We start from the raw sequence: 18094 nt of genomic DNA, 5'->3' as shown, positions 1-18094 counted from the left end.
GCAGGCATATTGAGAGGTTAGAAAATCATTTTTTGTTTCTGCATTTTTTTAGAAACCTGTTCTTGAATACGGCTGGAATAAGTACAACTTTAAAAATGCAAAGGTTGAGGACTTGGATAGGAAAGGAGGGTAACGTTTAGAATGATAAAGTGAAACTGAAACATAAGGTTTACTTTAATGTCAAAGAATTGTGACAAATAGGAAGTCTATGTGTTGTTTTCACATATATTAATTAATTTTTACAGTAACAATGCTGAATTAAAGCATCCTTATATATAAACCAGTGCTTACTGCTCCTGTGCCTATCAGTAATTTTTCCTTATAGGTGAAAGTAAAAGAACCTTTAATTCTTAAGGTAATACCTTGAAAAGGGGGCTTATCATGGAATGTTCAGGTAGTATTTTCATCACGTTGCTTCTAGCCAAGTGCAGCATGAGCTGTTGCTGCATACGTGAATGAACTGTATTGGCAGCAGGACCTCTAGCTGTTTGATGGTTTTATACAAAGCATGAAACTATTAAAAACATTTACTTAAAGTAACATTTTTTACTCTACTATTAGGTATGTCTACAAAGTCAGATTATGCCTAGAAGTGGGAAGCAATATCTGTTTTCTTAATAGTACAAGTGTTTTATATTCATTGTTTTAACTTCTAGATTTTACTATTATTCAGTTATGGTGAGGCCGACAGATATGGAGACTGAAAAGATGGTTTTTTGCTCACAGTTTCCAAGAGGGGGAGGCATGCCACATGATGCAGGGGACATCTGGGGAAGCAAAAAGTTTAGTAAGGAGGCAGAGGGAGCAGGGGGTAGGAAGAAAGCATGGGCAAAGCTTTCTCTGTGGTTTCCCTGAGAAGGAATGGACAAAGCAGGGTAAGCAGGTTTAGGATTGGCTAGTTTGGATAATTTCAGTGGGTTCCAGGTTGCAGCAGCTCTCTAGCCGTCTGGTACCTGGCCATGGGTGATTAGAGGCAGGGAATAATGGCCCAGACTGTAAGAGCCCTGTGAGAGGCTGATACGAGAGGTGGATTGAATATGGGTTCTGGGTTGGTTGGTTTGTATATGAAAGGCGTACTTACAGGCAAGTCCTTTCCTGTCTCTAGGAACTGACTAACCCTGGGAGAAGCAGTCTCTCTAGAGTCAGCAAGGCCCCAGATGTCAAAGTTTCAGAAATACCAAAAATAAAAAGCCATGATTAATATACTCAGCAATGACAGAGCCTCCATCTTTATTCACCCCAAAAAGAAAAAAACAAGAAAATTAAATCTGTTCTTACTAAAAACAAGCCTCAAATCATTGACAGCCTGAGACTTCTGGTCTGGTGCTATTCTTGTTGCTAAAGCTGAGAGAAACTAGACACTAGAAAATTCATAATTGTCTTTTGCTTGTGTTTTCCAAAGACTTTAAAACATGTCATGAATTCAAAAAACGATATTTAAGGTAAAGGAGTATTTCTTTTCCTGATTATCTAGTGGGCTAATAATATAAGCTAGTATTAAAATCATCTGGGAGAAAGGGAATTTAGAAGGAAATTCAGTTTGCCCATTTTGCCTTCAAACAAAGTAACATATAATCTATAAAAAGAGGAAAATCCATTTCACTCTGAAGCATTATTATATTTTTATTGGGAAGACTATGTGAGGTTGTTTTTTTCTATCTTTGATGGTGTGTGTCCAAAAATACAGAAGGGCCATCTATTGGTCGACAAGTTCAGGGTAAAACAGGCCATCTATAGGCTTAATGTTTGCAACCCCCCACAAATCCATATGTTGAAATCTAACCTCCATTGTGATGTTGCTTGGAGGTGTTGCTTTTGGAAAGTGATTGGGTCATAAGGGCAGAGTCCTCAGCAAGATCCTTCATCCCTTCTACCAGGTGAGGTTACAGCAAAAGGAAGGAAGTATGGTTAGGAAGGAGCTTTCATGAGACACTGAATCTGCCAGTGACTTGATCTTGGACTTCTCAGCCTACAGAACTGTGAGAAATAAATGTTTATTGTTTCTAAATCACCCAATCTATGGTATTTCTTTTAGAACCCGAAAAGAATAAGACAAGGCCCTATATTCAATGTTCAGATTGGAGTTTATAGGATCGTTCTATGTATTTTGATAATGCCTTTGGGTTTTGTAATACAATTATCTTTAAAAATCTTCAAGATTAATTTTATTTGTATCTAACTAACAATTTTCTCATTTTTTGTATTCCTGCCAAGAATGCAGTACTTCATTTCTTTTATTTTTTAAGCTCTATTATGGTATTTTTAATACCCAAAATACACAAAACTGTATACAATGTGATGAGTTTGTATATATGAATATACCTATGATACCAAAACCACAATCCATCACTTTCAGAAGTTTCCTTGTGTCCCTTCATTATTTTTTTTTTTCTGGTAAGAAAAATTAACATGAAATTTTCCCTCTTAACACATTTTGAAATGCACAATACTGTGTTGTTAATTATAAGCACTGTGTTCTACAATAGGCCATCTCCTGTAACTCCTGTCTGAACTACATTTCACATCAAGAACATGGCTTTCGTCTTTAGATGAATCAAAATATCTATAAGCATCCGGCCACTCAACAAGTGTCTGCTGAATTTCAAATTATATTATTTTGTAGGCTTAGCTATTACAGGCATAAAATGATCAATGCTCATTACAAGATCTACAATTATCCCTGTAAACATAGAAGACCACTTTTAAATGTACATTTCAATTTGGTTGTCCCTGAGATAAGATTAGTAAGATATCGTCATAGGGTTTTCAGGTCACAAACATACATCTTAACAGTGCACATTACAGCCTAATCCTGGAGCCAATTAATAAATTGGTTGAAATAGCAGTTTGATTAAAATCTCAGATGTGCTAATTCACTTTCTTAGTGCCCTTCAATTAAGGCTTTAATAGAGCCTGCAATTACCTGAAAAGTTTTTTCTTTGTCTTAAATATTTGCGCTTCTTTCCTTAACTTTCAAAGCTCCTTCAACTCACCAAAGCACAAGAACAATCACTCTAAGAAATTAAGTTAAAGCATAAAGAAAAAACAGCTTTTCCTTTAATTGGGTGAACAAGTACTGTATGCCTTTAAAATGTCTGTGGAAATTTAAGTTGCAAATGGGTATATTACTATAAGTTATGATATGTTTTTTGTTGTTTTTGCTATTGTTGTTGTAAAAAACATTAGTTTTGGTGAATGAAGCACTACTCTGTGGACTTTTTCCACGTAAACTATCTTGACCTTAATTGAATTTTAATATAGAATACTTAACACTCAAATTTATGTCTTCTGTGTTAAATTTTGATTTTATTAAAAAATACAACTTTATCTCACCTCGCTTATAACTACTATATTTTGAGCTTTTTTTTCCTGTATCAGGCACTGTTCAAAGTGCTTTACATAAACTTTGTCATTTATTACTCCAATAACTGAACTCAGTAGATGCAGTTGTTATCCACATTTTGAAGATAAGTGAATTAAGAATTACTGCTTTGGGGTAACTGGTCAAAGTTACATGCATGTAAACGGCAGAATTGCAACTGAGCCAGGTGTGTTTGACTCTGAAATTTGTGGTCTTAACTGTACTAAGCTTATCTCAGTTGTTTGAATTTATTGGCTTATTATTAACTATACCAACATTTGTGTAAAGTAAAAGGGCTCATGTTTAAAATCTCTGGTGTGTGATATGACTGTTTCTAACAAACTTCCAAATACAAAGACGAATTCGTATGATTTGTAATGATTACTTATTTTAAATGGAAATATAGATAATATCTTGATATTGTTTTGTGGTGAATCATGCCTCCACTTTGAAAAACTTCACTTTGAAAAAAACCCCAAATCTCTCTTCAGAAACAAACAAATGAGCAAGTACACCACAGACCTCAGTCTCAGGCTTTTTTTCTATAACTAAATATCTACGCATTGAAAACATTGCAGCAAAAAACCCACCCTGGATTTGACTGCCATCCAAAAACAAATCCCCTCCCACCTACCTTCAAAAGTGTTCTTTCAGAGAAGGATTGAGTCTGTTGCTAGTAAACATGTCTAAGATTGATTCAGAAAACCTGAAGAATGCTGTAAAAATATATGCTATGACACATACTGAAAAGTACCAAAGAAATGTAAAAAATGTAGTTCCCAGCTTAGTTTAGAAGTTGTGTAAACTACCAAAGATTCCAAGTTTGGGGAGTCACCACTTGAGAGACATTCTAGCATATTCATTGATTCAGAATAGAAAATGTGTATCTCATATAATATACAGACACTAGAATTATAATTGATAACTGATTGAAAATTTTTAAAAATATGCTTGTGTATTTTGAAGTCACTTACATAATGTAGAAAATTAGGTTTAAAAATGCACTAATAGTTACTCTTGCATATACTCTTGAAGTAAACTCACTGCAACACTATTACTATAGGAAATAAAAAGAAGATGAAGAACAACTTAAAAATCACTTTGTATAGGAAAATATATTTAAAACTCACTTGTACCACAAATTTTTTCACATATGTTAATATTTTTTGAAATCGCAAAATTATATATCCCATAAAAATTGGAGGCCAATTCAAATCCCAACAGCATTTGAGGATCACGGGTTGGTGAAAAGAAGTTTGAAAAATGATACCAATGCTCAATATGGAGAATAAATATTGACAATAACAAGAATCTTTCCAACAAATACTTAATAAGAAGTGGCTTGTCTGTCTAGGTATTCAACTCATACAATAATTTAAGCAATATGGAAATGTTACAAAGATTGAAAAATAAAACAATGGAACAAAATATATATTTCAGAAAAGATCTAGTTTATATAAAAATTAAAATTTTTATAAATATCTGCAAAAAAAGAAATTACCTGCCTCTTAGCTTAAGTTACTTAGACCATATTTAAATAACCAGGAAAATAAATAAAATGATAATTCCTAATTTGATCTCTTAATACACAGAGAGTAGATATTTGGATTACTATATTAAAAATATTTATAAGTGAAGCAATTAATTTTAAAAATGTTTATTTTAGATTTATATGGTGATACCTGACCCTAACCAACAAAAATACCTATCATTTAAACATTTTCAAATGCTTTTCTAAAGAAGAAATAAAGTTTTCCAGAAAACCTTTTCTATGATGATTAAACTAGCTTATAAAATATTAGTAAAATCCTGGTGCTAGGGCCTCAGAGAATATACATTATCTGATAATTTTCCTATCTCTGTCCTCTCTCTCTATTTGCACACTTGTTCTCTTTCCTTTTGTCCTACTATTTCCCATTTTGATTGTGCAATTCATTGCGTTATATCATTTTACTTCTTTATAATTTCAGGGTCTTTAAGAACAAATAGATGCTCTCTTCTCTTGAAGTGCTTTCCATGCAGCTGATCCATCAGCATATTTATATTAAATAATGGGAAAGTAATAAAAAGATGACATCATATATTTGAAACCACATTTTCATGCTGAGGGGTGTAGAGTCAGTGTGATTAGGGAGGTGAATATTTAGGTAAGAAAGAATTCTTAGAAAATGTAAAATTTGGGGGAATTTGTAGACCATCTCTGTGGAGGCTTTAAAAGAATTTATAAATGCCCGTCATCTACCATGGGCATTTGTTAGAATGTACTGACTTTTTCACAGTAGGCAATGTGTTAACTAATATATTTTGATATACTTTTATAATCCTCAGCTCATTTGATGTAAAAATTAGGCATTTCTACATATCCTCTTATAATTAGGATATCTTGAATCTCCATAAATAGAATTATGTGTAAAAAACTTATAAAGAAATGCGTAATTTGGTAACACTGAATCTAGTAGTTGGAACTAAATTTCATTGATAGCAATTTTAAAGTAAGAACAGGTGATAAATTCAGAGACCCTCCTCTTCCTGATAAGTTTTATGAGTTTATAAATGCCAAATATCAAAAATGATATTTTACCAGGAATAGGGGCAGCACAAATACTAGTTGACTGAGCCAAGGAAACACATTCTTAGATAAAAACTTTTATTGTGCTTTGTAAAGTCAGATCTGTGCAAAAGAAGAAACAGCCTGGATTATTGAAAATTATGAAAACTAGAATATTTGGTAGGTGGATAGGGAAGATTACAAGTTACAAAAACTTTAAAGAAGGAAGTTCAGAAACTTTGGGTACACTTTAAGAAAAAGAGCAATCATGAGCAACATGGAATGAGCACCTCGAATTGGCAGAAACAAAAAAACCCAAACTAGTGAGAAAAAAGATGATAAGGAACAAAGAGATGTTATTACCTTGTCAAGGTGCTGACTGAAGAGAGAAACTGTATATGTTTTGATTAATGTAATTAGGTTCCCCATCCCCCATAACAAAATCATTGGGCACATCACCTTTAGAAAAGTTAAACTCCTGATGCTGCTCATTCTTCTGTAAAATAGAGATATATCTAGAACCCAATATCCCATGTTTAGCTACCAGACATGCTAGAAGAATCTGGCTTCCACATGATCACAATTAAAATGAAAGACTATATACCAATTATTCTTCAGTGTGAATGCCAATTTCCCTATTTAGAAGGGAAACAGTACAAAAGTTTTCATATCTTCCCTAACTTCTCCTTCTATTGAGAACAGCAGTAGCAACTGCAATTAACATGTCTAGCCTGCCTTGATTCAGCCCTCACCATCCCTCATCTGGACTGTTGTAAGAGCTTGCGAACAAGATTCTCTGCCTTCTTGTGATCTAGACAGTACTCTTCTGCTGTGTAGCCCTTCTGAAACAGAAATCTGAATAAAATCATTCACTGCACAAAGTAAAACTCCTGAGCACAACATCCAAAGCCTTTCACAATCTGTTCATTTAGCTCCTAGTACATTTGCACAATCTTGTTTTCATCTCCTCCATTTGCTTTGTGTTCTAGAAAAGCCAAAGTTCTTATCCGTTGCCAGGTGTCATGCCATTTCCACCACACTGAAAGGGCAATTACTGCTCATCCCAGCTCCTGGCAGGACTTCCCATTCTCCAATTGTCCATCTGGGGAACACCAGCTTCTTGTGGTCAAGGACTTAGTTTAAATGTTAAAGACTCTCCTCTGCAGAGTCTTTGCTCACCTGTCCTAGCAAACTTTGGTGCATCCTCCTTAGGTTACCCCCATCTCAAATTTTATACTAGCAAGTATCAGTTCCTATAATTAGTTACATGACTGATTTAAATTAAATGTTAGTACCTGGAGGACAGAATAGTTCTTTTTACTGTATTTTATATGAATAGAGCCTAGCATATGGTAGGTTTATAAGAACTTTGTTGACTAGGTAAATAAATGAATAAGACAACATTTATGAAAATTCTGGTGACATCTTTTTCACATATTATGAAGCTGATTCAGACTTCAGAAAATTTTATAACTTTAATTCTTTATGTAAATTTCAGCAACAGAACTTTTTTATTCTGAAACAAAACTAAACAACTCTACTGCCCTGCAAATTATTTTAGCTATAGTTATAATTCTGTCTAGAATTAAATGATCACAGTTGTTTACCCATCAAGAAATAGTTGAGAACCAGCCTTAAAAACTTTTCCAGTTAGCTAAAATTTGTTCACAAATTAAAGTTTCTACCCTTCACAGGTAGAGAACAGTTCTTCAGTACTTAGTTCTCACTTAGAATCCATTTGCTCTAAACACATACTTCTATCCATCTGTCCAGTGATCATTAAGCTGCTGATATTTAAATTTAGTGAGGGATAGCAATGTTAAAATTAATACTAACTTTGCTGTCTAGGAAATGATGGCTTAGACTATTAGGTATCTTTTCCATTTCATAATTAAACAGAAACAATAGTGGCTCTACCTTTCATCTCCTCTCCTCACAACAGGCCCTATAATCCTTCAAACGTACCCTTGTATAAAAAGATACTGAAGACCCACATTGTCATGACCTTTCCACTTTTCAAGTCCTCAAATTTTAAAAGCCCCTTCTTAAAACGAAGCAGCTATAAACCAATGCAAAGCACTGATACTTTGACTTCTCCACTTGAAAATACAATTTTTTTTTTTTTTTTACTATTTATAAAATGTGCTTCAGACAGCCCTAAGATTTACTTCATTCTTAATCCTTATCCCTCTCCTGGAGTGAGACTCAGAAAGGGTAGATTCTGCCTAAGATGTCTGTTGCAAATATTACCTGCTATTTTTTGTAATAATTCAATAGGAATTTTTCCCTTTTTTTATTGCCTGTATTTTTTTCTATTTTTAACACTAGCTAGAAAACTCTTACGATAATCAAGTTTTAGTGCTTATATTGTGTACCCCTTTACATATTATCTGACTGATACAGGAAGAAAAGGAATTATCTCCTCCTCTCCTAGGTTACATTATGCTTCTATTAATTCATCCTAAGACTGAAATAGCCTTTTACTGGCAACCATAATTCTTATTGGTTCATACTTAATTTTCAGTAAAATAAGACACAGTTTTTAAAATGAATAATAATTGTTTTGAAATATAAAGACTTTGGTTAATCAAGGAAAGCATGCATTCTCTTCAGTATGCTCTGAAAGTATAACAAAGTAAGTGTTTCCTTTTCAAAATGCATTTCTTCAGCCACTGATTTATTCATTAGCCACTTTGGAGGCATCTATTCCATGTGTCTTGCAGAAGAATTTCTTTACAAAGTGGTTAGACAGCTAAGTCAGATAACTGAATAAAAACATTTACTTATTCAAGGGAGAGCTTTTATTTTGTTGTGTATTTTCTAGATCATTCTCTATAAGCAAATAGAATTCTAGGTAATATTTAGTATTCTGAATAAGAATAGAGTTGCTTGTGTTTAACATGGTACACTCCATGTAAATTATTTCTCACAGTCTTTACATTATAGAGTCTTTACATTATAGAGAAAGCTAATAAAGAAGTTATGGTTAAGAGGAGAGGCAAAAGAGCAGTTCAGGGATGATAAGCTATTGAAAAAGGAATCCAGTAGCATTAGAGATACACATTAAAGATAATCTTACCAGACAAGAAGGCAAGGATTGCTTTCCTTTCTTTCTTCCTTCCCTCCTTCCTTCTTTAGAAGATAACAAACCTTCTGTTCAACTGTAAAAACATTAAAATCCACAAATAAGGCTGTTTAAGTCTTCCTTTCTGATTCCCACCTTCCACCTTTCTCTCATTCTAATATTTATTAACCTGACCTAGTCTATCTGTTCCATCACTATTTATTCACCACAAACTTAACCTGGTTCTGCAGCAATGGCAAAAGTATGGCCATATATCTATGAGCAGGAAGTATTGTAGATTAAATAAAAAGATTTTGAGATAGGTCTGAATTATCTGATTTATTAGCTCTACAATTTTAGACATGTGGCTTTACCACACACACACACACACACACACACACACACACACACGCACACAATATATATATATATATACACATTTCTTAATCTATAAAATTGAGGGATAACACCAACTCATCAAGTTATTGTGAAGTTTAAATAAGTGCTTAATATATAGTAACCATTTTAATTATTACTATTATTATCATTCTTAATATCCAGTGTAGGGAGGGCATTTATTTTGTTGTCTCCTTGGCTTTTTATGATGCCTATCTCGTCAATAAGCTTCACTATGTGCACATCTATTGATGTGTTGTCTCCCTTGCTCCCATACTTCTCAGGCTAGCATGGCTCTTCTCAGATCTGCCATTCCTGTCATTTTCATCACAACTTTTCTCCGGGAGGTGCCATGTTCTTACGTGTCCATGGCCACATGGTCACACTTAGTTTAACAATAGTAATCTGAATTATGTTTAGCAACTCATCTTAAACCATTGCAAATTACTTCGAATCTTTCAGCTTTTTTCTTTTTTGGTTTGAGTTTATGAATCTAGAAGAGTACCATACCTAGTGTGTCCAATAAGCATTTTATATTTGTTAAATATTTGTTAAATAAATGATTGAACATATTGTTAAGTATAGCTGAAAAGAATAAGAAATAAGTCTTAGGATCAGGCAATTGGCTGTGCCTTGTTACTTTTTATTCTTCTATACATTCTGCGAATTTGTAGTAGACTTCTTTAGCTAAAACAATTTTCTCCTTTATCACAGAAATGAGTGAATCACATATTACACTAAAATACAATACTTAGAATTTTACTTGTACTATATAAACTACATGGTAAACAGTAAAGAGCTCAGCTTTTTTCAAATTATAAATATTTGACTTACTTTCATATTAGGCAAGAATGATATGAATTGTATGGACAAGAGATTGAAGACACAAGGAAATACTGGGATAAAGATGAATTTCTAAATTTTTGTCTTGCAGTCTGTTTTACTCAAAATGTTGCCTTTTGTGTACTTCATTTACAAAAATAAGAAAGGGACCGAGGTCCATGAGGAATCTGAATGAGGTTGAGGTTTGACAGTCTTTTGATTATGACTTATTGGTGACTTTATTGTACGCAATTTGATCACTGTTTTCCAGTTCCCACAATCTGCATGGCCAGCTGTCCAAGGAATGCTGCTGAAGTAGACTGTCTCTGTTCTCTCTCCCACCTGCTGTTTTTATTTTTACTCGCTAATTATGAAATTAGGTCTAGGAAAATGAAAAAAAATTAATATGCTACAGCTACAGTTTTTCATCATTATATGAGTGGTTGGTCATACAGTATAAGAGCACTGGGCAAGATTTCATATGACCATGGTTCTTATTCCTGTTTTATTACCAGTTAGCTGAGTAGCACTGGTCAAGTAACATGTAATTCCCCTACTCTGTAATTACATTACTTAAAAGGGCTAACTTGGTGCAGATTATGGATAAAGCAAAATATTAATACCAGATTTTAAGAAATTACTCTCATACAGGTCTTATGTTACAAAACATGTTTTTTAAAAAACAATCTGCCTAAATTTGGTACAGGCATAAAGACAGACATATAAGCCAATGGAACAGAATAGAGAGCCTAGAAATAAATCCACACATATACAGTCAACTGATCATTGACAAGGGAGCCAAGAATATACAATGGGATAAAGACTGTCTATTCAACAAATGGTCTTGAGAAAACTGGATATGAAAATGCAAAATAATGAAATTGGACCCATATTATACATGATACAAAAAAATAAATAAATCAACTCAAAATGAATAAAAAAGGAAACATAAGAACTGAAATTGTAAAACTCCTAGAAGAAAACTAGGGAAAATCTTCATAACGTGGTTCTTGGTAGTGATTTCTTGGATATGACATCAAAAGTACAAGGAACAAAAGCAAAAATAAACAAGTGAAACTACATCAAACTAAAAAACTCTGCACAGCAAAAGAAACAGTCCACAGTATGAAAATGCAACATAGAGAGAGGGAGAAAATATCTGCAACCCATATATCTAATAAAGTTTTAATATCCAAAATATATAAAGTAATCCTAAACTCAGTAGCAAAAAACAAAAACAAAACAAAACAAAACAAAAAAACCCCAAAACCAACTAGAAGAAAAAGTAAAAACAACAAATAACCATTAAAAATGAGCAAAGGGCTTGAATAGATATTTCTTCAAAGAAGACATACAAATGGCCAACAAGTATATGAAAAGATGCTCAACATCATTAATCATCAAGGAAATGCAAATTAAAATCACTGTGAGATATCAACTCACATCTGTTAGGATAACTATTCTCAAAAACAATTAAAACAAAACAAAAAAAGTGTTGGTTAGGATAGAGAAAAATTGGAACCCTTGTACACTGCTGGTGGAAATGTAAAATTTTGCAGCAGCTTCTGTAGAAAATAATGTGAAGGTTCCTCAAAAAATTAAAAATAGAACTATCAGATGATCCAGCAATCCCTCTTCTGAGGATATATCCAAAGAAAATGAAAACAGTATCGAAGAGCTATCTGCATCCTCAAGTTCATTGCAGCATTCTTCACAATAGCCAAGATGTGGAAAAAATCTAAATGTCCATCAACAGATGAATAGATAAAGAAAATGTCGTACATATATATGATTGAGTATTATTTAGTCTTAAAAAAGAAGGAAATACTGACATACCTGACACCATGAATGAACCTTGAGGACATCATGCTAAGTCATACAAGCCAGTCACAGAAGAACAAATACTGTATGGTTCTACTTGTATGAGGTATGTTAAATAATCAAACTCATAGAAACAGAGAGTAGAATGGTGGTTGCCAGGGTCTGGAGGGGAGCGGAATGGGAAGATGCTATTCAATGGGTATAAAATTTGCAATATGCAAGATGAATAAGTTCTAGAAATTTGCTGTATAACACTATGCCTATAGTTAACAATACTGTACTGTACACTTAAAAAGTTGTTAAATAAATAAATACTAGGGATGTAATGTACAATAGGATGACTATAATTGCCACTGTTCTATGATGTATATGAAAGTTATTAAAAGAATCAATCTTGGGCTTCCCTGGTGCTGCAGTGGTTGAGAGTCCGCCTGCCGATGCAGGGGACACGGGTTTGTGCCCCGGTCCCGGAAGATCCCACATGCCGCGGAGCGGCTAGGCCCGTGAGCCATGGCCACTGAGCCTGCGCGTCCGGAGCCTGCACTCCGCAACGGGAGAGGCCACAACAGTGGGAGGCCCGTGAACCGCAAAAAAAAAAAAAAAAAAGAATCAATCTTAAGTGTTCTCATTACAAGGAGAATTTTTTTTTCCTTTTTTCCCCCACTTTTATCTATATATCTATATAAGATAATGGTTATTAACTAAACTTACAGTGGTAATCATTTCACAAGAAATGTAAGTCAAATCTTTATGCTGTACCCCTGAAACTCATACAGTGATATGTCAATTACATCTCAATGAAAATGCATAAAAGAAAAAAATATAAAAACATTCTTAAGAAGTAAATCTTGGGACTTCTCTGGTGGCACAGTGGTTAAGAATCTGCCTGCCAATGCGGGGAACACAGGTTTGATCTCTGGTCCAGAAAGATCCCACATGCCGCAAAACAACTAAGCCCATGTGCCACAGCTACTGAGCCTGTGCTCTACAGCCTGCAAGCCACAACTCCTGAGCCCACATGCCGCAACTACTGAAGTCCCCACTCCTAGAGCCCGTGCTCCAAAACAAGAGAAGCCACCACAATGAGAAGCCCATGCACGGCAACGAAGAGTAGTCCCCACTCTCTGCAACTAGAGGAAGCCTGTGCTTAGCAACAAAGACCCAACGCAGCCAAAATAATAATAATGATAATAAATTTTTAAAAAAGAGGTAAATCTCAAGTTGTGTCCTTACCACAACTACTTAAAATAAGAAAATGGAGAGTAAACCTAATGACACTAGAAAGTGCTCAGGTTCAAAATTAAAATTCTGCCTATACAAACAACTAAATTAAGGTCACGTTAATTAATTTCATTAAAAAATTTTAAAGTGCTATCTCATATGCTAACAATTTACTACCACGCCTTTTCTAAGTTATTTTGAAGTCACAAAAGAAGTGAAAAACAGACTAGAGCTTATCAGAATTACACAACATCTTCCTGTCCTAATTAACACCCCTCCCAAATACAACAGACGATAGAAAACATGGTGTACTCAGCCACTTGCCAATAGACTCAATTAGGACATGGTGTTCACAGAACAAATAGAGCAGTGACTGTCAGGGGACCAGATAGTGAAGGGCTTTGGGTGCACTAGTGAGAAATCAGAATTTATCTTGAAGGTAGTCTGGAATCATTAACTAGTTTTTAAAGTAGGGGGATAACAGAACTAGTTTACATTTCAGAACCACTGTTTCACTTGAAAAAACTAGAAAATATGTTGCAGAAAAGACAACAATAAAATTGGAAAATTAGATAGCAAGAAGTTCTTATTAACCCTTGCCTTGTAAATCCAGGCAAGATGTGATGATGTTCTGAACTGAGACACTGAGACACTGGGATATGTAGAAAAATAAGGAAAAAAGAGAGAGTCATAGGAAGCACAATGAACAAAACCTGATGATTTATCATTCTTAGGTTCGATTTCAGAATATTCTCTGTTCTCTCATTCTTCCTTTGAACTTTAGTTATTGATATACACTTAAAATCACCTTGATAATTATTATCATGTAAATTATTCCAAAATATATTTTAAATTGATGCTTATTCTGTCAAAAAACTGAATTATCACTGACACAAAGAAATTTTGCACTAAGGTGCTATTACAGGAAATGTGTTCTTCACAAAGTAAAGACATGATGGACTTCCCTGGTGCCCCCAGGGAAGAGCAGCCCCTGCTCGCCGCAACTAGAGAAAAGCCCGAGCACAGCAACGAAGACCTAACGCAGCCATAAGTGAATAAATTGAAAAAAAAAAAAAAAGTAAAAACATGATATTAAACATTAGCATGCAAAAATGAAGAAGAACATGACTGACTGAAAAAATTGTGATGAGCAGTTCTGGTAAAATTTAATCAAAGCAAAACCAAAAGGGAGTTCTATGGTTATACTATGGTGATAATGAGTGGGATCTTTTAAAGCTGTAAATGGTGAATTCATATTTAGTATGTGACTAGGAATCATTGAAGGTCCTTGAAATACGTTGAAAGTGATGTTTTTGGAAGAACATTTTCAGTACTTGCAAATAAGGTTTGCCAAGTAAGAGTCGACTGTATGTTAAAGACTTACCCAGTTTTACCATAAATTTTATTAGAAGATATAAGCTGTATATAAGAAATTGAAATTGAATTTATTTTCCAAAATGGAATTGTTTAAAATATTGCCTAGTGAATTAACCTCTGACTATCATTATCATAATAATATTTATGTTTTCTGGGCCAGGGAATGTAAATAGCTGTGCTTCCTGCCTTTTGGAATCATTGGGCCTAAAATGGATGACGAAAACAATAAACATAACCAGAAAAGCAGCCAAATGAATCCCCACTACACAGAAATCCTGAGAGGCAATACCTTGAAAGAAGATGTTGAAAGAAAATAAATTCAATAAGGAAGGGCTTTTAATTTTATATGTGACCCTATGCCAGAAATTAAATACATATAAGCAGAAATGAGACAAGAATTGGAAATGTTCTTTGGGTATTCCTTTCAACATTCCCAGTGTCTATAATGATATTCATTGTAGAGCACTTTCATATGTATCATCCCTCTTTTTAAATCCTTCAAGTGTATTAAAGTTATTTACATATTATACATATTTACAATCCAACTCCCATGAGCCAATCCAACAAAGTTTCTACAGAAATTGAATATCAATTACCTAAACCTGAAAAGTAGATGGCAAAAGTTTGTTTCTCTTTACTTTTTTTAATCCTCCCATTCTGTTTTACTAGTTATTTAATTAATTTATTTCTGGAAAGTTTGTCTCTAGGCATTTTATTGCATGTATATGCTACTCAGAGTGTTTATTCTCAAATTCTAATTAGCATATCCTTCTTTTGCCCCTTAAATATTTTCTTTGTAATGTAGTTTATTCTTCTATTCTGTTAAAGTAAATAGGCCCAAAGTCATATACTCTACCATGTTCAGAGGTTGAATTGTTTTATCTCCTCTCCCACACAGTCCCTGCAATCTTTCTCTCAAGCTCATACATTTTCTTTAAACCCAAACTTTAGGAAGGGTTTAAGAAGCCATATACCATCTGCTGGTCTTAGTTGGATTTCCTTCCTCCTCTTAGATAGGTTTTAAAGTTCAACTTCTTAACATCATTCTTTTCTAACTGCCATCAATATACAAATTGTGTCCACTTCCTCCCTCCTTTTACCTTCTGCTTTCTCAAGACCTCTCTCAAACGTTGTGCTTCTTTGCATTCTAAACTTTCCCTTTGGTGGAATACTTTCTTCACCATAGAATTAACACGAGAAGAAAGAATTATGAACTTACCCTTTAGCCACTGTCATCTTCTTTTTAAATGTTGAAACATGAAAGTTAATCAACTGCGACAGAAGCTTGTATTAAATCTGCCTAACGCTGTACCTGCAGTGTCAGGCACATAACCCTGGACCTGCAGTGTCAAGCACGTTAGCTAAAGCTTGCTTGAGTTTGCCTTGCCATTCTAGAAGGAAGAGTCTGCAGGACTCTGCATGGGGTGATACTCAACACCCACAACTAATATTCAAGACAATTAATACTTCTCTGTGTCTGAACTAGTAATACTCTACTTTAAAAAGCTCAGCATGCTTTTCTTTTCTTTTCCAAATTTACCTGGTTTCCCTTTCCTATCAACATGCATAAGGAGTATGTTTACTGCTCTATCTTGAACTTCAATAAATCATGTGACTTTTGGGTATCAAATTTCTGACCTTCCATTTTCTTCTGTTGACTCTCACTCAAATTCTCTGGCATGATTGTTTATATATTTTAAATATTCTCCCCTTTCTTTTTCTCAATTAGGCAGAGAAATGTCAGCACAAAGTTATATCATGAATATAACCTGCTTATTACTTTCTCTTTTTCATCTTTGCACTATACTACTTTCAAATGTGGAATCCATTTCCCTGAGAGGGTGTGTTCAATCCATAATCAGAGTGGAAGCTAAATGGGCTGCTTGACCTCACTCGCTCCACTTGTCACTTTCATTTCTCTCCCCATCTACCCATTCAGATGCAGGATGCCTGTTACACTGGCAAGTAGAGCATTTTAGCATCCAAGACATCATGCAGCACATCTTTGTATTTCCTTAAAGAGAACATAATTATTTGTTTGTCCAGATGTAATAAATAGTCATTCTATGTTCTCCTTTAGAAAAAATTGAGATTTCTCATCAATTGAACATCTACATTTTTATTCTTGAAAATTGACTGCTTCTACTCTAAAAGTCCTTCAGTGGAACAGACTAACAGTATGGGGATATAATCAAGATTTAATGATGCTAAATGAAGCCTTCTGATTCCAAATCTTCCCTTTCTGGCCCCTTGAATTTTGACAATATTTCAAGCGTATATCCATCCAATAGGCTTCAGAAAAATCTTATCAGAGACTTTGATGTCTCCCAAATGGGCATCTGGAGCTGTAACACCTAGTACCAAGTGTCTTCACCTGCCATCAAAAATCGCACATACAGCCAGCCTCAGCTCAAGCACAGTTCTGATGTTTTCATACCTGAGAGTACACTTCCCACTTTCAAGTTTTTCTCTTCCTAAATTTCTTTACATAGCAATATTAATGTAGCACTTTCTAAAAACAATGTTCCAAGCCCTTTAGAATATCTTGTGAGGTAGATCCTATTATTATTTTTACATCACAAATAAACCACAACACAAGAGAAGTATTTTAACTTGCCTATTGTAAGCATCCAGTGACAAAAGACATTTGAACACTGAGTTGTGAGCTTCTTGTTAAATCCTCTACTTTGTGTATGTAGCAGAAAGTCCTTAAATTTTAGTAAATACAAATAACCTCAAATCCCAGGAATCTGCATCAGAATGAGTTTGAATTTTATTTGCTGACAAAAAAGAGAATCTTTTCTTTCATTACAGAAATTTCATTACAGTATACTTTCATTATCAAATTGATATACTTAATCTTGCAATATTGTTTTAAGAGTTTGTGTCTTTATTATTTTTTCTCTTTAGATATGTAGGATATGATATTTTTCTGTTTTCTTTCTTATTTGATAGCTATAAAAACAACTCTTTGTAATTCTACTGGAGATTACTTTAGCATTTTGAAATAAAAAACGAGCCTACACTTCTCTTATTATCACAGTTAAACTGATATGCTATATATTGATTCTTTTCAAAGAAGAAAGATTTAGCACACATTTATTTACCTTTTACCCATAATTTTTTCCATTTTTACTATAATGTCATATTTTTACTTCAGATTTACTTTATTTTTAAATCATGTATCTCTTTGTCCAAAAATTATTGTGACATTTGTGTTCAGTCTGTTTAACCGTTAATTATCTTAACTCGACATTTAACTGACTTCATGTTGACCATAAGAATTTTCTTATCATGATTACCATATTAACTTCTTTACTTTGATGCTCTTTTCAAACAGCTGCATATTTCAAACAGGGCTACGTCTGTGAAAGCACATGAAAACCTGCTCAACATCACTAATTATTAGAGAAATGCAAATCAAAACTTCAATGAGGTATCACCTCACACCAGTTAGAATGGGCATTATCAGAAAATCTACAAA

General features: G+C 34.0%; 1 long non-coding RNA gene across 2 annotated transcripts in view; it reads right to left on the bottom strand.

The window, feature by feature from the left end:
* The window catches only part of LOC114897274, a 72769-nt gene that overhangs the window by 40723 nt on the left and 13952 nt on the right, over positions 1 to 18094 (bottom strand). For both annotated transcript variants that reach the window (XR_003794041.1, XR_003794042.1), the window contains one exon: positions 8989 to 9070. This is a non-coding gene — a long non-coding RNA (uncharacterized LOC114897274). The remainder of the gene's footprint in view (positions 1 to 8988; positions 9071 to 18094) is intronic.

Source organism: Monodon monoceros, unplaced genomic scaffold (assembly GCF_005190385.1).
Source record: "Monodon monoceros isolate NGI ecotype Baffin Bay Population unplaced genomic scaffold, NGI_Narwhal_1 Super_Scaffold_16, whole genome shotgun sequence".
Classification (NCBI taxonomy): Eukaryota; Metazoa; Chordata; class Mammalia; order Artiodactyla; family Monodontidae; genus Monodon; species Monodon monoceros.
The sequence above is the reverse complement of the archived record's forward strand: the minus strand, read 5'-3'. Positions and strand labels throughout refer to the sequence as shown.